The sequence below is a fragment of the Gorilla gorilla genome, chromosome 1, assembly GCF_029281585.2.
Source record: "Gorilla gorilla gorilla isolate KB3781 chromosome 1, NHGRI_mGorGor1-v2.1_pri, whole genome shotgun sequence".
NCBI classification, from domain to species: Eukaryota; Metazoa; Chordata; class Mammalia; order Primates; family Hominidae; genus Gorilla; species Gorilla gorilla.
Window position 1 is genome coordinate 24,348,805 of NC_073224.2, and position 27,228 is coordinate 24,376,032.

The 27,228-nt window shown below is 47.1% G+C and overlaps 1 protein-coding gene and 1 pseudogene across 3 annotated transcripts in view; one reads left to right on the top strand and one right to left on the bottom strand.

Moving 5' to 3' along the window:
- The window catches only part of GNG4 (G protein subunit gamma 4), a 107,580-nt gene that overhangs the window by 62,285 nt on the left and 18,067 nt on the right, over positions 1 to 27,228 (bottom strand). The gene's annotated exons all lie outside the window — the stretch shown is intronic.
- Positions 8,992 to 10,709, top strand: LOC101143418 (metal cation symporter ZIP14-like; annotated as a pseudogene).

Here is a 27,228-nt window from a genome sequence, read left to right on the forward strand (position 1 = left end):
GGCGTACCACCATGCTCTGCTGTTACATTCTAGAAAGGTCACTTCAACCTAGTGTGGAGAATGGATCAGAGGTGAACAAGATAAACAAGCAGACCGAGGTGGGCGGATCATGAAGTCAGGAGTTCGAGACCAGCCTGGCCTGAACATAGTGAAACCCCATCTCTATTAAAAAATACAAAAAATTAGCCAGGCATGGTGGCATGCACCTGTAACCCCAGCTACTCGGGAGGCTGAGGAAGGAGAATCGCTTGAACCCGGGAGGCAGAGGTTGCAGTGAGCTGAGATCGTGCCACTGAACTTCAGCCTGGGCGACAGAGCAAGACTCCGTCTCAAAAAAAAAGAAAAATCAAGCAGACCAATGAGGAAACCGTGGGAGTCTAGATACTCGCTCTGGTAGGGAGACGGGGTGGAGAGCCAGGTGGTGAGGGTGGAAGAGCCAGGGGATGTGGTTAGGATCTGGATGCTGGGGAGGTGGGAAAGGAAGGCATATCTGGGCTGACCACCAGGGAGATGGTGCTGTGCTGTTCGGCACACTTAGGAAAAGAGCAAGTGGAATGGGGTGCAGAGTTCACATAGGGCCAGGCTGAACTTAGGAGGCCTTTGGGAAACTGAGAAGCACATGGCCAGCAGACAGGAGGACTGATAGAGATGGAATTCACAGGGAGTTTGGGCTGAAGATGGAGCTGAGCAACTCATGACTTGTAGGGGCAGGGGAAGTCCTGGCTGTGGGAGGCTCATGGGCAAGGGGGAGCATGGGTCAGAAGGCTGGGCTGCGTGCAGAGCCTTTGGCCCAAAGCAGCATGGGGGGGCGAGCAGAGGAAGGAAGCCGCATGCTCACTTCTCCAGTAGCTAGCTTCCTTCCTTCCTTCCTTCCTTCCCTCCCTCCCTCCTTCCTTTCCTTCTTTTTTTTTTTTTTTTTTTTTTTTTTGAGACAGAGTCTCACCCAGGCTGGAGTGCAGTCGTGTGATCTCAGCTCACTGCAACCTCCGCCTTCTGGGTTGAAGCAATTCTCCTGCCTCAGTCTCATGAGTAGCTGGGATTACAGGTGCGCACCACCACACCCAGCTAATTTTTTTTTTTTTATTTTTAGTAGAAATGGGGTTTCACTATGTTGGCCAGGCTGGTCTTGAACTCCTGACCTCAAATGATCCCCCCGCCTTGGCCTCCCACAGTGCTGGGATGACAGGCATGAACCACCGCGCCCAGCCTTGAAGGTTTCTTTCTATGTTCTTCAATCTGTACTTTTCAGATTTGTGGAGGTAAAAGATTACTTAGTGCCAATAAAACTAATTATTCTTTCCAGACCAAATATTGAAATGGTGCTAAATGGAGAAGTGACAGATGAGCTATGGTGTCACCACCAACATCAGATTACACAGCATGGATGGACAGTGTGTTGTTCAATGAGGTTGCTGGCCATCGCCACTGGGTGCAACGTGGCGCCTACTCTAGGGAGGCAGCCGCCTACAGCGGAAACCATGCAGACAAGTGGTTCTGTGAATTATCTGAAGCAAATGCATTGTACTTCACAGACTCTGTAGTAGAAAACCACCAGTGTGAATTTAGTGGGTCACGCGCTTTGATCAGGGAGAATGAGTTCGCAGCAGTTCATCCATCCACGCCGCCCAGCCTGACTCTCTTTCATGCCATCCCATCGGCACGGCTTTTCAGTATTCTTGCTAGGGTTAGGGTGCAGCCTCCTACTTCAGAGCAGAGCCACAAGAGCAGAAGTCATGAGGCCAGCCTCCCTGCCTCTCTCCAGGAGGGTTTTTCCTGCCCAGCACAGGGCCCAGCCCCCTCCCCTCACTTTAGTCCATTCTGATGTGGGACTTTGAGGCTATCCAAGAAAGATGAGGTGACTCCATCCTCTGGGACCAGCTACAGGAAATGCTGTTTCTATTTTTTTTTTTTTTTTTTTTGAGATGGAATCTCGCTCTGTCACCCAGGCTGGAGTGCGGTGGCCTGATCTTGGCTCACTGCAACCTCTGCCTCCCAGGCTCAAGCCATTCTCCTTCCTGAGCCTCCTGAGTTGCTGGGACTACAGGCGCACGCCACCATGCCCAGCTAATTTTTGTATTTTTAGTAAACACACGGTTTGACCTTGTTGGCCAGGATGGTCTTGAACTCCTGACCTCATGATCCACCCACCTCGGCCTCCCAAAGTGCTGGGATTACAGGTGTGAGCCACCGCACCTGGCCAGGAAATGCTGTTTCTAAAGGCTGCTGCCAGCTGCTGCCAACTATGTTTTATCGCTTACCATTTCCTTTTTAAAAAAATACCAAATTCACATTGAAATGCTTGAATTAAAAAAGTATTGAGGTTAAATTCACTTACAATAAGATTAATCATTTTAAAATGAGCAACTCAGTGACATTCAGTACATTCACAGTGTTGTGCAACCACCAACACTATTTAGTTCCAAAGCACTTCCACACCTTCAGAATAAAACCTCATTCCATTAAGCAGTTCTCTTCACTTCCCGCTCCTCCCAGATCCTAGCAACCAACAGTCTGCTTTCTGTCTCTACAGATTTACCCATTCTGGACATTTCACATAAATAAAATCACAAAATATGCAGTCTTTTGTGACTGGATTCTTCTTTTGTTTTCTTTTTTACTTAGTTTTTTATTTTTATTTTTATTTTTTGAGACGGAGTCTCACTCTGTCACCCAGGCTGAAGTGCAGTGGTGCAATCTCAGCTTACTGCAACCTCCGCCTCCCGGGTTCAAGTAATTCTCCTGCCTCAGCCTCCTGAGTAGCTGGGATTACAGGTGCCCACCGTCACGCCCAGCTAATTTTTTGTGTTTTTAGTAGAGACGGGGTTTTGCCATGTTGGCCAGGCTGATCTCGAACTCCTGAGCTGAGGTGATCCACCCGCCTCGACCTCCTAAAGTGCTGGGATTACAGGTGTGAGCCACTGTGTCTGGCTCCTCAATTTTGTTGTTGTTGTTGTTGTTGTTAAATAGAGACAGGGGTCTTACATTGCTGTCTAGGCTTGTCTCAAACACCTGGCTCCAAGCGATCTTCTTACCTTGGCCTCCCAAAGTGCTGGGATTGTACGCATGAGCCACCGCGCCTGGCCAGCTTTTTTCACTTAGCGTAATGTTTTCAGGATTCATGCATGTTGTAGCATGTATCAGTATTTCATTCCCTTTTATGGCTGAAGAGTATTCCATGATGCAGGTGCACCACATTTAGTTTATCGGCCCATCTGCTGATAAACATTTGGGCTGTTTCCATCTTTTGGCTATTGTGAATAATGCTGCCACGAACATGTATTTGAGTACCTATTTTGAACCATTTTACATTCTCATCAGCAATAGCTCCAATTTCTTCACATCCTTGCCAACATATGTTATTTTCCACTTTTTGGGTTATAGCCATCCTCGTGGGTGTGAAGTGGTACCCTCTCTTGGTTGTGATTCGCATTTGCCTAATGACTAATGATGTGGAGCATCTTTTCATATGCTTGTTGGCATCATTTACTTTAAAAAAAAGTCTTAACATTAAATATTTTGAATTTTGTAACAATTCAAGTTTTCAGAAAGGTTGCAAGTATAGCATAAAGAAAAGTTTCCTGGCCGGGCGCAGTGGCTCACACCTGTAATCCTAGCACTTTGAGAGGCCAAGGCAGGCAGATCACTTGAGCTCAGGAGTTCGAGACTAGCCTGGACAACATGGTGAAACCCCATCTCTACAAAAAAAATTAGCCGGGTGTGGTGGCACACACTTGTAGTCCCAGCTACTCGGGAGGCTGAGGCATGAGAATTGCTTGAACCCAGGAGGCGGAGGCTACAGTGAGCTGAGATCACGTCATTGCACACCAGCCTGAATGACAGAGCGAGACCCTGTCTCAAAAAAAAAAAAAAAGAAAAAAAAAGTTTCTTGAACCACTTGAATGGGAGATGTCAACCTAACTGCCTGTCAGCCCTGAATACTTCTTATTTCCTACACAGAAAGACATGATAGAGCCATCAAAGTCAGGAAACTATTATTGATACGTTACCATCATCTAATCCTCTAACCCTATTGAGATTTCATCAAATGCACCAGTAATGCCCTGCACGGTAGTAGAATTCAGCTAGAATCACACGCCACATGTAGTTCTTATGCCTCTTTAGCCCCCTCAGCCCTTCCTTGACCTTGACGACCCACAGCACTTTCCAAGATGGCGGCCGTTATTTTGTAGAACACCCCTCAATTCGGGCTTCTTTTCTGTCTCCTCATAAGATGCAGGTATTATCCTTTGCCAGGAACATCACAGAAGACAAACTGCATTCTTCTCATTGCATCCTATCCAGTAGCCCAAGATGTCACCTTGTCCCATTAATGATGTTCGTTGTCATCACGTTATTAAGGTGGTGTCTGCCAAGTTTCTTCACTGTAGTTACTTTTTATTTTTGTAATGAATAAGAATTTGTGGAAAGATACCTTGAAACTGTCTAAACTTGTTCCTTATCAAACTTTCAATATATTCAATTATTGGCTGCTATTAGGAGGCACTCAGGGTTTTCTGTTTTATTCAGTAGGCTACAATTCATTACTATCAGTATTTATTGTGATGTATAAATTGTCCTGGATTTGGCCAGTGGGAGCCCCTTCAAGCTGGTTCCTGTGTCTTTCTCGAATGTCTTTATCATTTTTGATTAATTTCTGACTTTCCTATTGTTGCCTATTTAAGGTGCTAGAAAAAGGCTCCTGTTTCAAATTCCTACCAAACTGCTGATTTCCTCTTTCTCTCACCCTGGCCATGTGTCTCTGTCAAGATAAAAAAAGCACTGCAAGAGGCTGGGCGTGGTGGCTCACTCCTGTAATCCCAACACTTTGGGAGGCTGAGGAGGGCGGATCACCTGAGGTCAGGAGTTCAAGACCAGCCTGGCTAACATGGTGAAACCCCATCTCTACTGAAAAAAATACAAAAATTTGCCAGGCATGGTGGCCCATGCCTGTAGTCCCTGCTACACAGGAGGCTGAGGCAGGAGAATCACTTCAACCCAGGAGGCGGAGTTTGCAGTGAGCTGAAATAGTGCCACTGCACTCCAGCCTGGGCGGCAGAGCGAGACTTCATCTCAAAGAAAAAATAAAAAATAAAAAGAAGCACTGCAAGAGAGATAAAATGTAGTTACCCACAGGGCAGAGATTCTCTCTCTCTCTTTTTTTTTTTTTGAAACAGGGTTTCACTCTGTCACCCAGGCTGGAGTGAAGTGGCAGCATCATGGCTCATTGCAGCCTCAACTTCCTGGGCTTAAGTGATCCTCCCACCTCAGCCACCTGAGTAGCTGAAACTACAGGTGTGTGCCACCATGCTGGACTAATTTTTATTATTTTTTACTTTTTGTAGGACAGGGTCTTGCCATGTTGCCCTGGATGGTCTGGAACTCCTGGGCTCAAGCAGTCCTCCCACTTTGCCTACCAATGTGCTGGGATTATACGTGTGGGCCATTGCGTCCTCCCTGGACAGAGATTCTTGAATATGTAGTGCCCAGCACCAGCAGGAAGTCAGTGAGTAGATTTGATCATTGGTTGGATGTATATCTGTGACTTAGGGTCCATAAAGATCTTTTGAAGAACTGGGCACTAATCCCAACTTTGCATTAGACAATGTTGCCAAGCAGGTGGGTTGTTTTTTAGCATATTTGAGAAGGGGGAAAGAGTCCACTAACTTTCTGGGCAAATTTGGGCAAATTACCAACCATTCTGGGTCTCAGTTTCGACTGTTAACAGGGTTGCCTGAGCATTGCCAGTATATATGAGGAGGTGATGAAAAGATGAAGTATTGGCCAGGTGTGGTGGCTCTTGCCTGTAATCCCAGTCTTTGGGAGGTCGAGGCGGGAGGATCGCTTGAGTCCGGGAGTTCAAGAGCAGCCTAGGCAACATAGTACGACCTCATCTCTACAAAAAATAAATAAAATTGGCCAGGTATGGTGGTGCATGCTTGTAGTCCCAGATACTCAGGAGGCTGAGGCATGAGAATTGCTTGAGCCCGGGAGGTTGAGGTTACAATGAGCTGAGATTGTGCCACTGCACTCCAGCCTGGGCGACAGAGTGAGACTTTGTCTCAAAAAAAAAAAAAAAAAAAAAGAGGGAGAAAGAAAAAGAAAACGAAGTATTTACAAATATAAGGGTTGGCTCCTCATTGGTTATCAGATGGAAGACAGCCCCTCTTTAGCCCAGGACAACGTCGAAGATTGACTAGACATTCAGACTCACAAGACGATGACAGAACGTGCTCCGATCTATTCACAAGGATGGGGACAGAGGCCCTGGCCTGCCAGCAGAACAATGCCAGGCTGCCTTGCGTGAGGAGTCCTGGAGAATTTCTCACAGCAGAGTATGTAACATCCAGGAGTTATCTTAGCCCCATGTGATGGTCATGGTACAAGCAGATGGGGCCTTCACAGGGAGGTGCAGGGTCTGCGTGGGAAGATGCACACCACAGGGCAGTATCTCGGGGACGTGCCTTTCACAAGCATCACTGTCTTGGTTCACCTGGGCTGCTATAACAAAATATCATAAATTGGGTAGGTTTTTTGGAGACAGGGTCTCACTGTCACCCATGCTGGAGTGCAGTGGTACGATCATGACTCATTGCAGCCTTGACCTCCCAGGCTCAAGTGATCCTCCTGCTCCAGCCTCCCAAGTATCTGGAACTACAGGTGCACGCCACTATGCCTGGCTAAGTTTTGTATTTTTAGTAAAGATGGGGTTTTGCTATGTTACCCAGGCTGGTCTTGAACCCCTGGGCTCAAGTGATCCACCCGCCTTGGCCTCCCAAAGTACTGGGATCACAGGCATGAGCCATCATGCCCGTCCTGGGTAGCTTTTAAACTACAAAAATTTATTCTCACAGTTCCCTGAGCTTAGAAATTCAGGCTCAGGGTGCCAGCATGGTCCGGTTGTGACAAGGGCCCTTTTCTGGGCGGCAGACTGTTCACCTCTCACTGTGTCCTCACATGAGGGAAGGGGCAAACAAGCTCCTCAGGCTTCTTTTATAAGGGCACAAGTCCAATTCATGAGGGCTCTGCCCCCAAGATCTAATCACCTCCTAAAGCCCCAGTACTACTGTACTGGGGATTAGATTTCAACACAGAATTTTTTTTGGGGTGTGGGGGGGTCACAAACATTCAGACCATAGCAGTCACCAAAATGCTGAGAAGTTCAAAGCATGGCGTCTACATCAGATATTTAAATTCCATTCCTAGCTACTCCCAGTCCATATGTAATTCACCAGTCAGGGGCCATTTTTACCATAAGCAATGTTGCCTGGCAATGTAGTTGACATATAGCATCTTAACTGATTTACAGGGTGAGGCAGGCAGAATAATGGCTTCCCAAAGTTATCTGTGTCCTTCTCCCCAGAACCTGTGAACATGATAATGGGGGTTTTAGGTTGCAGGTGCAATTAACTAAGGTTGCTAACTAGCTGACCTTAAGACAGGCAGGTTATCATGGATTATCCTAGTGGACCCTATGCAATCACAAGGGGCCTTGTAATTGAAAGAACGAGGCAGGAGAGTCGGTGTCAGTCAGAGAGAGAGATGAAGATGCTACACTGCTGGCTTTGAAGGTGGAAGGGGGCCACAAGTGAAGGGAAGTGTCCAGCCTCTAGAGGCTGGAAAAGGCAAGAAGGATTTTCTCCTGGTGTTTCCTGAAGAAACACAGCTCTGCCAACAGCTTGGTTTTAGCCTACTGAGATTCTTTTTGGACTTCTGACCTCTAGAACTGTAATATAATAAACTGGTGTTAAGTCACTAAGCATGTGGTAACTTGCTACAGCAGCAATACAGGGTAACAGAGCTAGGTGGTTGCCAAGGTTGGGTTCTCATGCAGCAGAGGAAGAGGTTGTGTGAACCTTTCAAGCAGTCCTGACATATAAGGCTGGCAATCTTCACCTCCTGGGTTCAAGTGATCCTCCCACCTCAGCCTCCTGAGTAGCTGGGACCACAGGTGTGAGTCACCACGACTGGCTAATTTTTGTATTTATTGTAGAGACGGGCTTCATCATATTACCCAGGCTGGTGTCAAAATCCTGAGCTCAAGTGATCTGCCTGCCTCAGCCTTCCAAAGTGTTGGAATTACAGGCGTGAGCCACTGCGCCTGGCCTAGATTCTCCATTTCTTCTGTGTGATCTTTGGTTGTTTGTGTTTTCCATAGAATTTATCCATTTCAGGCCGGGCGCGGTGGCTCACGCCTGTAATCCCAGCACTTTGGGAGGCCGAGGCGGGCGGATCACGAGGTCAGGAGATCGAGACCATCCTGGCTAACATGGTGAAACCCCGTCTCTACTAAAAATACAAAAAATTAGCCGGGCGTCGTGGCGGGCGCCTGTAGTCCCAGCTACTCAGGAGGCTGAGGCAGGAGAATGGCGTGAACCTGGGAGGCAGAGCTTGCAGTGAGCTGAGATGGCGCCACTGCACTCCAGCCTGGGCGACAGAGCCAGACTCCGTCTCAAAAAAAAAAAAAAAAAAGAATTTATCCATTTCATTTCAGCTGTTGAATTTATGGCCATAACATTCTTTGTAATATCCTTTTTATGTATGTAGGTCTGTAGTGATGTTCCGTCTTTCATTTCTGATATTGGTCATTTGTATTTTTTTTTTCTTGGATGGTCTGGCTAGAGATTTATTTTTATGAATCTTTTCACAAAAGCAGCTTTTGGTTTCATTGACTTTTTTTCTGTCCTCAATTTTACTGATTTCTGCTTTATTATTCTATATTATTTCCTTTCTCTGCTTCTTTTGAATTTCTCTCTCTCTCTCTCTCTTTAGTTTATTAAAGCAAAAGCTGAGGTCAGTGATTAGAGAGACCTTCCTTTTTTTCTAAAATAAACATTTTTGCCTGACACAGAGATCAGGGTTCAGGCAGATGGGTGCCTGTGCAGACATATGGACTGAGCTGCTCCTGCCGTAGCCAGCAACCCTGGGGCCCTGCAGCTGAGGCTGCATGGGGGTGGCTGCTGTCTGCTTGAGTGCCAGGCTTATTTGGTGACCATGAAGCTGCTGTACCTGGCCTTCCACAGCTGCCTCCTACTGGCCCTGCTCAGCTTATGGTGAACTGCTCCTGAGGATCATGTGTCACCCACAGGCGTGCATGCTATCAGTGCTACCTCTTTCCTGTGGGATAAACTCAGCAGCTGAATCTGGATGTGGCAGTGGGCTGGGAGCAGCCTCACCCTGCTCAACTACCTGGAATTGGGAGTGAGGTGGGATAAGGTCACTGAGCCCATGCAGGGACAGAGGAACCTCTCGATGTGCTTTAGTTCTGGAGACTGCTTTGCTGCCCACAATTTCAGTGGCAGTCATGGATTGGAAGGAGTGAGCTCCAGGAGTTCTGCCGCCATTCTCCATGAGCTAGATTCCTGGCCTGCACCTCTGTGGACCAGGAGAACGAGAGAATGCATAGAGCGAAGAGGGGAGGCTGAGCACAATTGAAGTGTGGGGATATGGTCTCCTCTGTGTGACCATTATCATGGATTATCCTGATGGAACCAATTACCATGGATTATCACAAGGGACCTTGTAAGTGAAAGGGCGAGCAGAAGAGTCAGTGTCAGAGTCAGAGAGAGATCTGAGAATGCTACACTGCTGGCTTTGAAGGTGGAAGGGGGCCACAAGCGAAGGGGAGTGTGCAGCCTCTAGAAGCTGGAAAAGGCAAGAAAAAGGATTCTTTGTCATGCTGTTCAATGCTGGGATGACCATCTAGTGCAACTGAAGTGTGGGGATACGATCTCCTCTATGTGACTGTCATCTCCCTCTGCTCCCTCATGGGCACCATCGTGGTGCCTTCAAGAAGGCCTTTTACAGAAGGAGGCTGCTGCTCCACGTCATAGCTCTGGCGATTGGAATCCTCTAGTCCAATGTGCTCTCCTGGCTCATTCCTGGGGCTTTTAATTTCAATCCTCTGGAAGATGATTATGTGTCCAAGTCTGCAGTGGTGTCTGGGGGCTTTTATTTTTATTTTTCAGAGATCTTGAAGATGTTTCTCAAACAGGAAAATGAACATCACATAGACATAGCCATTATGCCTCTGAGAGGCTTCCTTCCAAGAAGCACCAGGAGGAGGGGGTTGATCGAGAAGCTGCAGAATGGGGACCTGGACCACATGAGCCCTCAGCACTGCCACAGTGAACTGGATGGCAAGCGGTCCATGATGGATGGGAAGGTCGTGGTGGGCTCACTCTCTGTGCTGGTTCTGCAGGCTCCCCAGAGTGCCTGCTGGAGCTGAAAGGTGTCCACTACTTTATCAGCACTCTGGCCTGGGTGATCACCCTAAGCAACAGCCTCCACAATGTCCTCAGCAGCCTGGCCATTGGCGCCTCTTTCACCGTGTGTGTGGTCCAAGGCCTCGGCACCTGGTGGCCGTCTTCCATGAGGAGTTCCCACATGACTTTGTCATCCTGCTTAGCACTAGGAGGACCATTCAGCACTGTCTTCTTCAACCCCATCCCGCCTGCTGCTATGTGGGTCTGGCCTTTGGCATCCTGGCCAGCAGCCACTTCTCTGCCAACTGGATTTTTGTGCTGGTTGGAGGAATGTTCTTGAATATTGCTGTGGTTGATATGTTCCCTGAGACGAATGAGGTCTGCCAAGAGGATGGGAGGAAGGGCAGCATCTCCATCCCCTTTGTCATTCAGAACCTGGGTCTGTTGGCCAGATTCACCGTCATGCTGGTCCTCATGATATATTCAGGACAGATCCAGATTGGGTAGGGCCCTGCCAGGAGCCTGTGGGATGGGAAGTCAGGCCCTGGGCTGCCTGATCCCTGGCCTGAGGACTCGCCATCCACAAAGCACCATGGAAGAGTTGTTCCATTAAAAACTTATACAGATTGTATTCCTGCCTTCAGATGTCAGCGGTGTTTCAAATGCTCTGTCCTAGGAAGAAATGTCCCTAGTAACCAGTCTCCAGGTAGTACCTCTCACCCTCTCCTCACCTCCTTTTCTGTGACTCTGGAACCTGAATGCAGCTTGCAAGACAAGCCTTTTTCTCTGATTACCCTCGCTTCTTTCCCTTGGAACCAGTGCTGAAAGATGTGTGTGTGTGTGTGTGTGTGTGTGTGTGTGTGTGTGTGTGTGTTTTGAGATGGAGATTTGCTCTGTCACCCAGGCCGGAGTGCAGTGGCACGATGTCAGCTCACTGAAACCTCCACCTTCCAGGTTCAAGCGATTCTCCTGCCTCAGCCTCCCCAGTAGCTGGGATTACAGGCACCCACAAACACACCTGGCTAATTTTTGTATTTTTTTTTTTTTTTTTTTTTAGTAGAGACGGGTTTTCACCATGTTGGCCAGGCTGGTCTCGAACTCCTGACCTCAGGTGATCCACCTGTCTCAGCCTCCCAAAGTGCTGCCATTACAGGCGTGAGCCACTGTGCCCTGCCCAGTGCCGAAAGATTTTTAATCCTTTACCTGACAATGCAAAAATACAGCCAGTGGTTTTAACTTGGTTAGAAATATCAAGAGATGAATCCATAGTTTGGGGCCCATGACACTGGCTGGGCATCCTGGACCTCCGCCTGGCCAGTTTTGAAACAGGTTCACCTCTTCTTACAGAGAAGATGCAGGAATCCCTCCTATTTTTTCAAAGTCTGCTTAGTTGCCTATTACTTCTCTCAGAGAGAACTGGAAGTGAGAACAGATGACAGGGTGAGAGGGGAGGCAGGGATCATCCGGAGTGGGAGAGGAAGTGGGACGGATGTTCTGTGTCTTGTCATGATGCTCATCTGCTCCTAGCAGAATGCCGGGTATTGATTTGGGGGCAGCACCTGGTATTTCCTGGCTGTCCAGGTGAGCTAATGTGGAGGTAATGTAGCTTCCTGGACTTCCTCTTTCAGGTCAACACTGACAGAATGGAGGGTCAGAGAGTCTACAAGGAAACAATGTTTTGCTGTGATTCCCACTTCCCTTCCCCACTCCTATCTTCTAAGAGACTTGCAGGCTGGGTGCGGTGGCTCACACCTGTAATCCCAGCACTTTGGGAGGCTGAGGTGGGTGGATCACCTGAGGCCAGGAGTTCAAGACCAGCCTGACCAACACAGTGAAACCCCATCTCTACTAAAAATACAAAAACTAGCCAGGTGTGTTGGTGTGCACCTGTAGTTCCAGCTATTTGGGAGGCTGAGGCATGAGAATTGCTTGAATCTGTGAGGCGGAGGTTGCAGTGAGCTGAGATTGTGCCACTGCACTCTCCACCCTGGGTGACAGAGTGAGACTCTGCCTCTATCTAAAAAAAAAAAAAAAAAAAAAAAAGAAAGAAAAGAAAAGACAAGACTTGGGAGCTGCCTCCCTAAAAGCACATTCTGAGCATATTTCAGACGCCTCTGTTAGAAGGCAGACTGCACAAACTACCCTCCCCTAGTGGAGATATCTGCACAGTGGCAAGCTGACTGGTAGAATTGGAATGCAGTTTATGCTCTGCTTAAACAAGGGTAATCAGAAATGGAATCAGTGCAAGCAAAATTTAGGATTTGCTACTTCCATAAATAAAAGCATGAATAACAGGGGTCTCTGAAATGTAAGGTCACAAACTTAGTTTGGGGCACTGCAGATGTTTGCAGAATGGCAGCCCAATGATTATGCTACAGATGGGCTTTCAATCACCTGTCTAGGTTACTGCTTCCTCCCTCACACACACAAAAAAAGTGGAATCCTACATTGAACTGAATATGAATATGAATTGCTCTGATTCTGCCCAGAAAATGGACGGATATACTTGTCTATAAAAACGTGGGCCAGCCTCAGGCACGCTGGAGCCCTTGCCTCAGAACTCTGGCTTCAAGGAAAGCTAATCTGCAGGGCTCACTGGGTGAATCGATTTATTACTATCACATGGATAACGTGAGATTCTTTAGCCAATTTGGGAAGCCAGACTCTCCAGAAGCCTTTCTCAGTGGTGCCTGCAGTTGCAGCCCAGGGGCTGTGTTCACAAACTGATTCGTGTGCATGATTCACAAGAGTACTGCTTCATTGCCATTGCCTAAATTTTTAATCTTTTTGTTTTTTTTTTTTTTGAGACAGAGTCTCACTCTGTCACCGAGGCTGGAGTGCAGTGGCATGATCTCGGCTCACTGCAACCTCTGTCTCCTGGGTTCAAGCAATTCTCCTGCCTCAGCCTCCTGAGTAGCTGGGATTACAGGCATGTGCCACCCCACCTGGCTAATTTTTGTATTTTTAGTAGAGACGGGGTTTCACCATGTTGGCCGGGCTGGTCTCGAACTCCTGAGTCCAAGTGATCCTCCCACCTAGGCTTCCCAAAGTGTTGGGATTACAGGCGTGAGCCACTGTGCGCCGCCAGTGAGTTTTTAATCTTCTTAGACAGAAAACTGTCCACTCTTAGTCATTAAAAGCAGCATCAGCTGGGTGTGGTGAGTTCACGCCTGTAATCCCAGCACTTTGGGAGGCTGAGGTGGGAGGATCACTTGGGCTGAGGAGTTCAAGACCACCCTCGGCAACATTGCAAACGCTGTCTCTAAAAAAAAAAAAAAAAAAAATTATATGTGTATATATATATATATATATATATATATATATATATATATATACACACACACACAAATTAATTAGCTGGGTGTGGTGGTGTGGGCCTGTAGTCCCAGCTACTTGCAGGGCTGAGGTGGGAGGATCACTTGATCCTGGGAGGTGGAGGCTGCAGTGAGCCAAGATTGCGCCACTGCACTCCGGCCTGGGTGACAGAGCAAGACTGTCTCAGGGAAAAAAAACAAAAAAGCATCAGTTTTGTTTTCCCTTCCTGGGAGACATCCCTCAAACCAGGGATATTCTTGAAAAGAGCATGAGCAAGGAAACTGCTGGTGATATTACAAGTTTCTCTCCTTATCTTGCCTGTTGACTTCAATAGATTTGAGAATAGGCTGAAGAGGGTGGAAAACTTCAGTGATTGAGATTCTAGATGAAATATCAGGACTGACTCCTGATAGGATTACGGTCCAGGTTAACCAAAAACCAATTCCTTGAATGTTGAAATCTAACTTTTTATATTATCTTTATTATTGTTATAAAAACAGTTCTTCATCTTTTCTGTTTTATTTTTCTAAAACTGCTTTCAGGAGCTACCAGAAAATAACACTCAAAGTTTATGACTCTGGAAGATTTTGCTTTCCCTAACTCATATTGATGTATTAAATGTATAATTTTAGCATTCCCTATAGATCTTCTTATACCTTAAAAATAACAGCCTTTGTTTTGGAGAAGAAAGTACTAAGTTAGAGTTAGCAGGTTTCTTGTTTAGGAGAGGAGCTCAAAAATATAACCTTTAACAAATTGAAAAATAAAATATGAAATAATAGGGTGCTTTCTCTTTTGTGCACAGCTATATTAAGAAATTTCCTTTCGTAGACAGCTACCTCAAAGGGAAATCCTTTTAAAACTTTCGTTGGAGGTTGGGCGTGGTGGCTCATGCCTGTAATCCCAGCACTTTGGGAGGCTGAGGTGGGTGGATCACCTGAGGTCGGGAGTTCGAGACCAGCCTGACCAACATGGAGAAACCCTGTCTCTATTAAAAATATAAAAAATTAGGCGGGCATGGTGGTGCACGTCTGTGATCCCAGCTACGTGGGTGGCTGAGGCAGAAGAATTGCTTGAACCGGGGAGGTGGAGGTTGCGGTGAGCCGAGATCACGCCATTGCACTCCAGCCTGGGCGACAAGAGTGAAACTCTATTTCAAAAAACAAAACAAAACAACACAAAACTCTTTGGGTGCAGAGGTCAGTCCTAGTCGGAACTTAGTGGGGCTGGAGACAGTCATATTATCTCCTGATTGTAAGTTGCCGTTGGCAACAGCTTTGCCTGGTGAGTTGGACTTCTGGGTGTTGAATGTGCAGTTTTTTTTTTTTTTTTTTTTGAGACGGAGTCTCGCTCTGTTGCCCAGACTGGAGTGCAGTGGCATGATCTCGGCTCACTGCAAGCTCCGCCTCCTGGGTTCATGCCATTCTCCTGCCTCAGCCTCCCATGTAGCTGGGACTACAGGCGCCCGCCACCACGCCCAGCTAAGTTTTTATATTTTTAGTAGAGACGGGGTTTCACCGTGTTAGCCAGGATGGTCTAGATCTCCTAACCTCGTGATCCACCTGACTTGGCCTCCCAAAGTGCTGGGATTACAGGCGTGAGCCACCGCGCCTGGCCAAATGTGCTGTTTTAAGCATTTGTACATGTAGAAGTCTAAGGAGTTGCCAGTTGTTCTAAAGACTTTTCACCCCTGGCATTAGTAGCTTCAACCTCTTTCTGGATGGACCAGCCCCTATTAATGTTACCAAGGAAAGTACCTGTCACATGCAGGAACAGTAAGCCAGCACCAGGTGTCTGCTCCTTCTCACCTAGTCACTGGCAGGCAGGCTGCCCCTGTCCTTGCTCCTACAGGTATTTTGTATCTAATGTCAATTTTGGGGGCTATTCCTCATTGGTCCGTCACCTTGAGTTTAAAAAAAAGGAGGCTCTGTTTGGGTTGCCTAAGATCTGGTCTTAGTAAGCCCTCTTCTGACGAGATGGTAATATGCTGGAGATTAGCTAAAAAAAAAAAAAAAAAAAAAAAGTCTAATATTTTTTATTTTTCTTTTTTCTTTTCTTTTTTTCTTTTCTTTTTTTTTTTTTTTTGAGACAGAGTCTTGCTCTGTCACCCAGGCTGGAGTGCAGTGGCTCAATCTTGGCTCACTGCAGCCTCTGCCTCCTGGGTTTAAGCGATCCTCCCACCTCAGCCTCCTGAGTAGCTGGGACTACAGGTGTGCGCCACCATGCCTGGCTAATTATTTTTGTATTTCTAGTAGAGATGGGGTTTCACCATTTTGGCCAGGCTGGTCTCAAACTCCTGACCTCAAGTGATCTGCCCACCTCAGTCTCCCAGCATACTGGGATTACAGGTGTGAGCCACTGCACCTGGCAAAAAAAAGTTGTCCGATATTTGTGTGAGAGGATTTTATTGTTCATATTTCCCTTTACAGTTCTGCAATTCCACTGCAGTATTTTACCCTTTTTTTTTTTGGAGACAGGGTCTTGCTCAGTCACCCAGGCTGGAGTGCAGTGGCATGATCACGGCTCACTGCAGCTTTGACCTCCTGGGCTTAAGTGAGCCTCCTGCCTCAGCCTCCTGAATAGCTGGGACTACAGGAGTGCACTACCACATCTGGCTAATTTTTGTATTTTTAGTAGAGATGGGGTTTTGCCATGTTGCTCAGGCTGGTCTCGAACTCCAAGGTTCAAGCCATCCTCCCACCTTGGCCTCCCAGAGTGCTGGGATTACAGGCATGAGCCACCGCACCTGGCCTCCAGCACATTGTTTTAAAAAATAACTCAGCTCTTATGAAAAGAAATTAGAAAATAAAATTAACTTATGTGGACTGTAAATGATTTGTGAGATTCTATAAATAAAGCTATATTCTATAAAAACAAAACGAAATAAAATCAGCATTTAATGGTATGAATTTCTCTTTAATCACTGAGTCCCACACATTTTATATCAATTCAAAATATTTTCTAATTTCTCTTTTGATTTCCTTTTTGAATCATGGGCTATTTAGAAGTGTGTTGTTAGATTAGGTGAGGTTAGATTCTGATCTCAGCTTAATTTTTAGTCTTTGCAACTCCAAGAGACGTGAGTAGTGGTATGAATCCTAATTCTGTTCTCAAAGCTTTTGCTATGTTACTTTGGTTCTGTCCTAAGCATGTGTAGCTAGGGGGTGAGGCTGGAACTTTTGTGGTTCATAAAAAGAGTTAGATGAGGCTGGGCGCGGTAGCTCACGCCTGTAATCCCAGCATTTTGGGAGGCTGAGTTGGGCAGATCACTTGAGGCCAGGAGTTTGAGACCAGCTGGGCCAAAATGGTGAAACCCCATCTCTACTAAAAATACAAAAATTCGGCCAGGCACGATGGCTCACCTGAGGTCAGGTGGCTCACCCAGCACTTTGGGAGGCCGAGGCGGGTGGATCACCTGAGGTCAGCAGTTCGATCACCTGAGGTCAGGAGTTCGAGACCAGCCTGGCCAACATGGTGAAACCCCGTCTCTACTAAAAATACAAAAATTAGTCAGGTGTGGTGGTGGACCCCAGCTACTCAGGAGGCTGAGGCAGAAGAATCGCTTGGACTTGCTGGGAGGTGGAGGTTGCAGTGAGCCGAGATTGCGCCATTGCACTCTAGCCTGGTGACAGAATGAGACTCCATCTCAAAAAAAAAAAAAAAAAAAAAAAAAAACAATAGCCAGGCGTGGTGGTGCATGCTTGTAATCCCAGCTACTCGGGAGGCTGAGGCAGGAGAATCGCTTGAACCTGGGAAGCAGAGGTTGCAGTGAGCTGAGATCACGCCACTGCACTCCACCCTGGGCAACAGAGCGAGGCTCCGTTTCAAGAAAAAAAAAAAAAAAGAATGAGATGATCCACTTCTCACACTCTCTCCTCTCCAGGGTTTCTGCCATACCCTCCAGTTCAAAAGGGCACCTTTTCCTGTTTCCCTGACCAGAAAGACAGGGTTTATCTTGGAGATTTAGCCTGCATGCAGCCACCACTGTGCAATTCTGAACTGGGGCCAATTCTTGGGGCAAAGCTGTGAGAGAAAGGAGAAAAAGAAAAAAAAGGATCACAGGGTTCCCTTTCCCCAGTTCCTCTGGCCAGCCATGTGGGGTTTCCATCAGAACATTTGCTACCTGCACGGCCACTGCTGCAGCCCTGCTCTTGGGCCCACTCAGGTCAAAGCCACAAGAATAAGGAGAAAACAAATGTAAAGGACACTCCCATCCACACAGGTGACTTCGTGGCTTCTGCCTGTCCTCCCCAATCCACATGCTCTTGTGTGATTCGTGAGTCCTCAGGGAGTTGCTTTTTATATTTTTCCAGCGTTTTTGCTGCAGTCTGCAGGAGAGACGGACTGTAGCGGGCTTGCTCCATCCTGGGCTCTCCATATGCCACTCCCTCTGCTGAGAACGCTCTTCCTTTCTTGTCTGGTGAGCACCTATTCCACTCCCATACCTTGCATCAGCTGTCCTGACCTCCAGGGAATCTTTCCTGACCTCCAGAGGATCTTTCCTGACCACTTTCACCTTTTAAATTCAGAGCGGGGGGTGCCTCTGCCACAGCAGCCCCCCTCATCATGCTGTCTCCCCAGCAACCAGCAGCTGGGGTAGGAGAAAGACCTCCTCTTCCATGCACATCTCTGTATTCCCAGCTTGCAAAAAGCTGATGGAAGAATGATTATTTCTGTTATCTATCTGATTCTCTACTAACGAGACAAAATGGACATCTAAAAATCACAATAACACAAAAACTCCACGATGTTTAAATGCTGTGAGCCGAAGACGGAGGGTCCTCCGAGCCTTTGCCTGGCCAGAGTACAGGCGAAAAGCACACGCCTGAAGAGCGTGGCTCTAGCAGTCCCTTCAAAGATCATCTAGTACTTCAGTCTGTGTGGCCAATTCCTTTTTTTTTTTGAGACAGAGTCTTGCTGTATCACCCAGGCTGGAGTGCAGTGGCGTGATCTTGGCTCACTGCAACCTCTGCCTCCTGGGTGCAAGCAATTCTCCTGCCTCAGCCTCCTGAGTAGCTGGGATTACAGCCATGCACCACCACGCCCAGCTAATTTTTGTATTTTTTTTTTTTAGTAGAGATGGGGGTTTCACCATGGTGCCCAGGCTGGTCTCAAACTCCTGACCTCAAGTGACCCACCCACCTCAACCTCCCAAAGTTGAGATTGCAAGTGTGAGCCCCCGTGCCCGGCTGCCAATTCCATTTTGACATGATATTGTTTCAATAGAAAGGCTATTTTTACAAAGTAGAAAGTGACAGTTAGAGGAAAATGATAATTTTGAGTTTTCCATTTCCATTCAGTTTTCTGTTTCATTTTTTAACTGAAGAAAAGACAAAAGCTGTCATATTCCAGCTCCTAGCATTATTCAAGAAGAATGACTTTTCTATAGCCATTCCTCGGGCAAACCATTCATTTTTACATTCCTGAAGAATTAACTTTGTTAAAAAACAGGATGCCTTTGTTCCAGAGTATCAAGGTTTTGCTTTACATTGTGTGCAATTTTGCTTCTCATTTCATTTGCTTCCTATGAGATTTTTTTAGCGCTAAGACAGATCAAAGAAGGTTTCCTTGTTGCCTTTGGCTCCACTACCATTTCCTCTCCCAGCTCCTCAGCTAACTGGTTGTTTGCTTGGCCAGTAGTGCTATTTGCAGACAGGCTCCTGAACACTGGGAGAAGATGGTTGCTGGTAAATTGCAGCTTGTGGGAATGTCTGCAACACACAGCTGACTTTCTGGAACGTGGGGAACCACTGACCTCAAACGTAGGTTCAAGGAGGAACCAGAGCCTGCTGAGGACCCACACTGAGGTGCTGGTGGATGCGGGCAGCTGCCAAGCTGATGAGGAAGGGTTTTCAAGAAGCAGGTCAGGGCCCCAGCCTGGCAAAGGGGCTCTGGGGCTTTGGGGGAGGGAACGAAGATTGATGTCTTTTGCAGGCCGACCCTGTGACCCACACAAAGCCACAAGAATGATATCCCTTTCCCTTGCTTTCTCCTCTTGCCCTGGGACAGTACTTTTCTTCCCCATTTTCCTAGCCTTCTTCTGCAAACTTCCCGGCATTTAAAAAAAATAAACTTTATTTTTTAGAGCAGTTTTAGATTCATAGCAAAGGTGAGCACAAAGTACAGAGTTCCCACAAAACTCCTGTCCCCAAACAGGCACAGCCTCCCCCATGAACATCCTGCACCAGAGTGGTCCATTTGTGACTATCAATGACCCAACACTGACACATCAATTTATCACCTAAAGTCCATAGTTTACAATAGGGCTCACTCTTGGCACTGCACATTCTATGGGCTTTGACAGATGTCTAATGACAGGTGCTCACTATTATGGTGTCACACAGAGGAGTTTCCTGCTCCTCCTATTCAACCCTCCCCAACCCCAAATTCAGAGTGGGGGGTGCCTCCACCACAGCAACCACTGATCTTTATACTGATTCCATACTTCTGCCTTTTCCAGGATGTCATATAGTGGGAATCATAGTATGTAGCCTTTTCAGACTGATTTCTTTCACTCAGCAATACGTATGTAAGTCTCCTCTATGTTGTGTCATGACTTGATAGCTCATTTCTTTTTTAGTACTGAATACTATTCCATTTTCTGGATGTTTCACAGCTTATTTATCCATTCACCTACTGAAGAACATCTTGGTTGCTTCCGAGTTTGGGCAATTATGAATAAAGCTGCTATAAACATCTGTGTGCAGGTTTTCGTGTGAACATAAGTTTTCAACTCAGGAAAATTCCAAGGAGTGCAATTGCTGGAGCATATGGGAAGAGGAGGTGTCGTTTTGTAAGGAACTGCCAAACTGTCTTCCAAAGTGGCTGTTGCATTTTGCATTCCCAACAGCAATGAACAAGAAGAGTGTCTGCTTCTGCAGATCCTGGCCCGCTTTGTGTATTCTCAGGGTTGTGGATTTTGGCCATTCTAAATGGTGTGTAGTGGTTTCTCCTCCTTTTCATTTGCATTTCCCTAATGACATACGATGTTGAGCTTCTCTTCAAATGCCATCTTTGTATCTTTGGTGAGATGCCTTTTCAAAACTTTTGCTCATCTTTAATAGGATTTTGTTTTGTTTTGTTTTCTACTGAGTTTTAAGAGTTCTTTTGTATTCTGAGTAACAGCATTTATCAGATGTCTTGCAAATGTTTTCTCCCTATCTGTGGCTTGTCTGCTCATTCTCTTGACTTTCCCAAGCTTTTCAAAGCTCATAGGGAGGGCCTGGACTAGAGGGAGGCTAGTGAGGGACCTAGAACACAGAATTTAAAGAGGTGATCTATCTCAGGGCCTTGCAAGTGCGATGTGACACGGCCGAGTGCCTCTTTAAATTCTCACCTAATTCTGGTCCTGCTGATGTAGTCAGACCTCAGCTGCACTAATGTCCAGCCCCACCGTCTACTGAGCAAACTCGTCACTCTCTGATAGGACCTTTTCCGTGACCATTGCTGCCAAGACAGCAGCTTCATAAAGAACACCAGGCCGGGCACGGTGGCTGATGCTTGTGATCCCAGCACTTTGGGAGGCCAAGGCAGTCGGATCACCTGAGGTCAGGAGTTAGGGACCAGCCTGGCCAACATGGTGAAACCCTGTCTCTACTAAAAATACAAAAATTAGCTGGGCGTGGTGGCACATGCCTGTAATCCCAGCTACTTGGGAGGCTGAGGCAGGAGAATGACTTGAACCCAGGAGGTGGAGTTTGCAGTGAACTGAGATTGCATCACTGCACTCCAGCCTGGGTGACAGAGTGAGACTCTATCTCAAAAAAAAAAAAAAAGAACTTAGAACCCAAATTAGAGACTGTCTTTGGGACTGGGAGAATTTCTCATGACAAAGAAGAGGAAGAGAAATGCACCATCGCTACTCACAGACCTGAGGGAGGCTCTGTCACTTTGCAGCATGACTTTCTGAAAGCTGTCTTATCTCTCCTAGCCTGGGGTTTTCACACCTGTGGAATAGGTAAAATGCACTTACCCCATGACATAGTTTTTGTTTGTTTGTTTGTTTTTTTTTTTTTTTTTTTTTTTTGAGACAGAGTCTCGCTCTGTCTCCCAGGCTGGAGTGCAGTGGCCCAATCTCAGCTCAGGACAATCTCCGTCTCCCGGGTTCAAGCAATTTTCCTGCCTCAGCCTCCCGAGTAGCTGGGACTACAGGTATCCGCCACCATGCCCAGCTAATTTTTGTATTTTTAGTAGAGACGGGGTTTCACCATATTGGCCAGGCTGGTCTCAAACTCCTGACCTTGTAATCTGCCCGCCTTGGCCTCCCAGAGTGCTGGGATTACAGGCATGAGCCACCGCACCCGGCCGACATAGTTTTAGATGAAATGAGATCATGTGAGTGAAGCGTTTGGAAAACTGTCTGGTACGGCACAGGGGGCTGTGAGGAAGTGGCAGCTCTGATCACCACGGATGCACGCAGGAACCAGCTGCGGCAGTGAATCTGTGCTTCAGACTTGTGCTGCAGACCATTTACAATGGCCTCTCCCCAGGACACTGTTGGAAACTGGAAGGCTTCCGGGTATGTTAACTTCATCAGAGAGGAAGGCTGGAGTTACTGAACTCTTTGAAAGGAAAACCAGGATCCTTAGTTTCAACCATGAGACTGGATAGTATTTTGTGATATCAACCAATACTTCCCCATTCAAGGAAGGGACGGGCGTGATGGGTTGAAATACAGACATGGGGCCGGGCGCGGTGGCTCACGCCTGTAATCTCAGCACTTTGGGAGGCCGAGGTGGGAGGATCACCTGAGGTCAGGAGTTCGATACCAGCCTGACGAACATGAAGAAACCCCGTCTCTACTACAAATACAAAATTAGCTGGGCGTGGTGGCACACACCTGTAATCCCAGCTACTCAGGAGGCTGAGGCAGGAGAATGGCTTGAACCCGGGAGGTGGAGGTTGCAGTGAGCTGAGATTGTGCCATCGCACTCCAGCCTGGGCAACAAGAGCGAAACTCTGTCTCAACAACAACAACAAAGACAACAACAACAGAAAAACCAGACATGGCCCAAGAGTCTTTCTGGCTTTTGTTTCCAAAAGCCTAAACCCCAGAGGTGAGAAAGAATTCAGAGTATCGGAGGAAAATGTCTTGGCCAGAAGCAGGAGGAAGAAGAGCATTGCCCGCAGGACCAGAGAGTGACCCTCTCTGCAAGCTGGGGTGGTTGGGGGCCACGAAGCCTTGTTAGGAGACGGGGGGGGGGTTACAAGACCCTAGAACAAAATGGCCATTGGGTGCCCTGAAGCGGAGGAGGTCATGGGCAGTCTTGTGGAGAGTTTTGTGTCCCCAGGCAGGACCCAAGACCACCAACAGCAACCAGCCTAAAGGGTCCCCACCCAGATGATGGTGTCCTACGGGTCACCCAGTGGACAGATACCTGGTCCTGTGTAAGTTCTGGGGAAACACTGAGGCAACCCCAAGCAGGCCAAACAGGCAGAATGCATGCTTCGATTTGAGTTTTAAAACATTTAGAAAAGTCACTTTTCCCCGCATATCTGAATATGTGGATTGAGACTCGCATCAGCCCTATTCACTTTGATCCGCAGGTGCTAGGCGGTGGCCCTTTTTAAAGACAGCTTCCCTGCAGGAAGCCCAGCCTCCTTTCTCTGTATGGCTTCTCTCAGGGTTTGCCATTCCCTTCACTTTTGCATTTGTAGAGTCTTCAGCTTCCTTTGATTCTGAGCAGGACCCAGGAGATGGACATGCATTTCCTCTCTGACAAAACTGGCACTTGTTCTCCTTGGAAGCAATAAAGTCAAACATTTGCTTGAATTTTTTTTTTTTTTTTTTTTTTTTGCTTTTTTGTTTGTTTGTTTTTAGAGATGGGGTCTCACTCTGTTGCCTAGGTTGGAGTGCAATGGTGCAATCATAGCTCATTACAGCCTCAAACTCTTGGGTTCAAGAGATCCTCCCACTTCAGCCTCCTGGGTAGCTGAGACCCTAGGCACGTGCCACCATGCCCCACCAATTAAAAAAAAAAAAATTAAGACAGGGGCTTGCTTTGTTGCCCAGGCTGGTCTTAAATAACTGGCTTCAAGCCATCCTCCCACCTTGGCCTCCCAAAGTGCTGGGATTACAGGTGTGAGTCACCATACTAAGTTGGGATAACTCTTCTGAAATGTCAAATGCAATTACAAGAAGCAAAAAAATTGGTCCCAACTTCTCCCATATGGTATGAAAAATTAAAGAATTTCAATGCAGTTGCCTTTACTCTCGGGGACCTAGGCCTCTTCCACTCGCGTGCTTTTGCTTCCACTATTTTATCTACTTTACCCCTCCTTGACTCAGCACCCAGCGCCTCTTGTGAAAAGCCATCTCTGCCCTCCTTCAAGGGTTCATTCTGAGGCTACCAGCCTCTCAGATTTTTCTTTCTTTCCTTTTTCTTTCTTTCTTTTTTTTTTTTAAGATTGAGTCTTGCTCTGTTGCCCAGGCTGAAGTGCAGTGGCACGATCTCGGCTCACTGCAAGCTCCACCTCCCGGGTTCAAGCTATTCTTCTGCTTCAGCGTCCCGAGTAGCTGGGACTAGCATGCCACCATGCCCAGCTAGGTTTTGTATTTTTAGTAAAGATGGGGTTTTACCATGTTGGCTAGGCTGGTCTCGAACTCCTGACCTCAGATAATCTGCCCGCCTCAGCCTCCCAAAGTGCTGGGATTACAGGCATGAGCCACTGTGCCTGGCTCAAAGCTTTCTTGAGCCGGGCAGCCACCTTGGCCCCTAGACCTGAGCACTCCCCTTCATTTCTATGACACTTCTGGGTTTTTACTGTCTTCATTACATTGTTCCCCTCTACTTGTCCTTTCTCATGTTGGTGGACAATGAATTATTTCCAATATTTTCTTTTGTACAATGATGTTATGAGCATGTCTCTTGCACGATAATTTTTCCAGGGTAGATACTACAATAGGATTAGAGTTGGTGAGTAGAGATGCCACACATCTTCACTTTTACACTTCCCTGTCTGTTAAAATAGAATGAGTAACCTCCATTCCCCATAACTTCACATACACTAAACACACACTCACGAAAGAGGCTGGTCATCTTTCTTCAAGACATTCAAGAATTCTCTTGTGGGACTATTTCAGAAAAGTCCCCAAATTGTCAGCACCTTAAAGCTGCCAGATACACATCTTCAAATGCCGTAAGTACTTGAATGTTTGCTGCTGAAAACAGCAGCCTGTGACTCAACTACTTGAATAATCAAGACCAACCGCCTGATGATGCCACGCTCTCATCACTTATCAGATGCCGTCATCAAGGCTGAGCAGCAACAGCAGGGTGTTTTGCTTGTCCCGGGAATTCTGATGAAAGCACACAGTTTGCAAAGTGCCAGCCAGCACTGCCTGAGACAGCAATTCAAGGCCTCTGGAGCAGGGTCGCCTGTCATACGCAAGTCCTGTCTGATGGCTCAAGCTGCCCCAGGAATGACCAGAAAGTCACCGCGGGAGTGTGGATGCAGCTCAGAATGACCTAGACGCATGGCCTGTAGACTCGAGGGACATGGGCTATGGAAGAGGAACTCTGAAATACTACTGTAGCTGGTGTTAGAAAATAATTAATTGGGTGGCCAGAGGCTGAGATGGCTGTTTTGCCTAGGATTCTGACCTAAGCAAACTAAACCCAACTCAATGTCAACAGTAAAATGAAACGTGAGCCTAACCAATCACCAGCTAATTTCTAATGAGAGACTCTCCTTTTTTTTTTTTTTTGAGACAGAGTCTTGCTCTGTCACCCCGGCTGGAGTGCAGTGGCACGATCTCGGCTCACTGCAACCTCTGCCTCCCAGGTTCAAGCGATTCTCCTGCCTCAGCCTCCTAAGTAGCTGGAATTACAGGCACGCACCGCCACACCCAGCTAATTTTTGTATTTTTAATAGAGATGGGGTTTCACCAGGTTGGCCAGGCTGGTCTCCAGCTCCTGACCTCAGGTGATCCGCCCTCCTCGGCCTCCTAAAGTGCTGGGATTACAGGTGTGAGCCACTGTGCCCAGCTGAGACTCTCCACTTTAACTGATCAAGTATTTTTTCTTTGTCTTGCTTCCAAGAACACCTTATAAATGTTTACCCCTCACGCCCCCTCAGTGGAGCCCTGAACCTCTTGCAGTTTGGTGCTGTCCAATTAATGAATCACCCTCTGATCGGATAAACTCTCTAAAATTGTGATGTGCCTAGGTTGATCTTTCCACACTGGTTACACGCTGCTCTGTCAGCTCTGGGAACCTCTGGGAAGCACCGTCCTGGAGCATGCAGCACTGAGGGCTGGTGGGCATTGATGCTCTGAGCGGAGGCTCGGTGCTTGGACCCTAAAGTGGTTTCTGCATTAACACTGTTTGCATGCCCAGCGTAGCTTAGTTTTTTCTTTTCTTTCTTTTTTTTTTTTTTTTTTTCAGACGGAGTCTTGCTCTGTTGCTCAGGCTAGAGTGCAGTGGTGCTATCTTGGCTCAGTGCAACCTCCTCCTGGGTTCAAGCGATTCTCCTGCCTCAGCCTCCCAAGTAGCTGGGATTACAGGTGTATGCCACCATGCCCAGCCAATTTTTGTATTTTTAGTAGAGACGGGGTTTCACCATGTTGGCCAGGCTGGTCTTGAACTCCTGACCTCAGGTGATCCACCTGCCTTGGCCTCCCAAAGTGCCGGGATTACAGGCATGAGCCACCGCGCCTGGCCAACTTTTTCTAATTCCTATGAGTGGCAATACGTGGATGAGTTCTCAGTTAACCAAAAGATAGCAAGAATACTTCCTTCTGTGCACGCCTTAAACAGCAGAGTTTAAGTGAAGCCTGGGAGGGCCTGGGAGGTCACCAGCAGAGGGCTGTGTGCGGAGGCTTGCTGCTTCCCAGCTGAACAGCACCTCATGCAGGGCAAGGCTTAGTTGACATGTTTTTCTTTCTTTCTTTTTTTAAGAGACAGGTTCTTGCTCTGTCAACCAGGCTGGGGTGCAGTGGCACCATCATGGCTCCCTGCAGCCTTAAACTCCTCCTGGGCTCAAGTCATCCTCCTGCCTCCTTCCCAAGGAGCTGGGATTACAGGCACACACCACCATGCCCAGCTAGTTATTTTATTTTTTTGTAGAGACAGGTTCTCACTAGATTGCTTAGGCTGGTCTCCAACTCCTGGGCTCAAGCGATCTTCCCACCCTGGCCTCCCAAAGTGCTGGGATTACAGTCATGAGCCACTGCACCCGGCCAACATGTTTCTCATCTGTGTGCAAAGACTGAATACCTAGGCTGCAAAATGAGCTCCCAGAAATGAATTAGAAAGTTCTGCCTTACAAGTACAAACAGAGAAGTGGTTCTGGAGATGTGGTTTAACCAACTGGAAAAAGTATTTTTCAGACAGGAGGAGTGGATGAGGAGCCAGGAGACTTGCTTTTAATCCTATTTCTATTTTTAAAAATTATTTGTATGACTTTGAACAAGGTTTTTTCTCTTTGTGTTTTAGTCTTCCCTTTTGTAACTGTCTGTCATCTTCCTGCCCCAAAACGATTAGAATCAAGTAAAATGCCTCAGCTGGGAACAAAACCCAGATGACGACTTGGCACCTTCCTAGAATATTAGACATTGTCATCGGCCTTCGTTGAGATTAAGTAACAACTTAATGGCTGGATTCTGAATAAACAAAAGCAAAAAGAAAAAGAAAAAACGCAGTCACGTAGTTTTCATTCTAGATTAGAAGCATGGATGAAACCGGAAGACTATTCAAAGAAAATTGCTTTT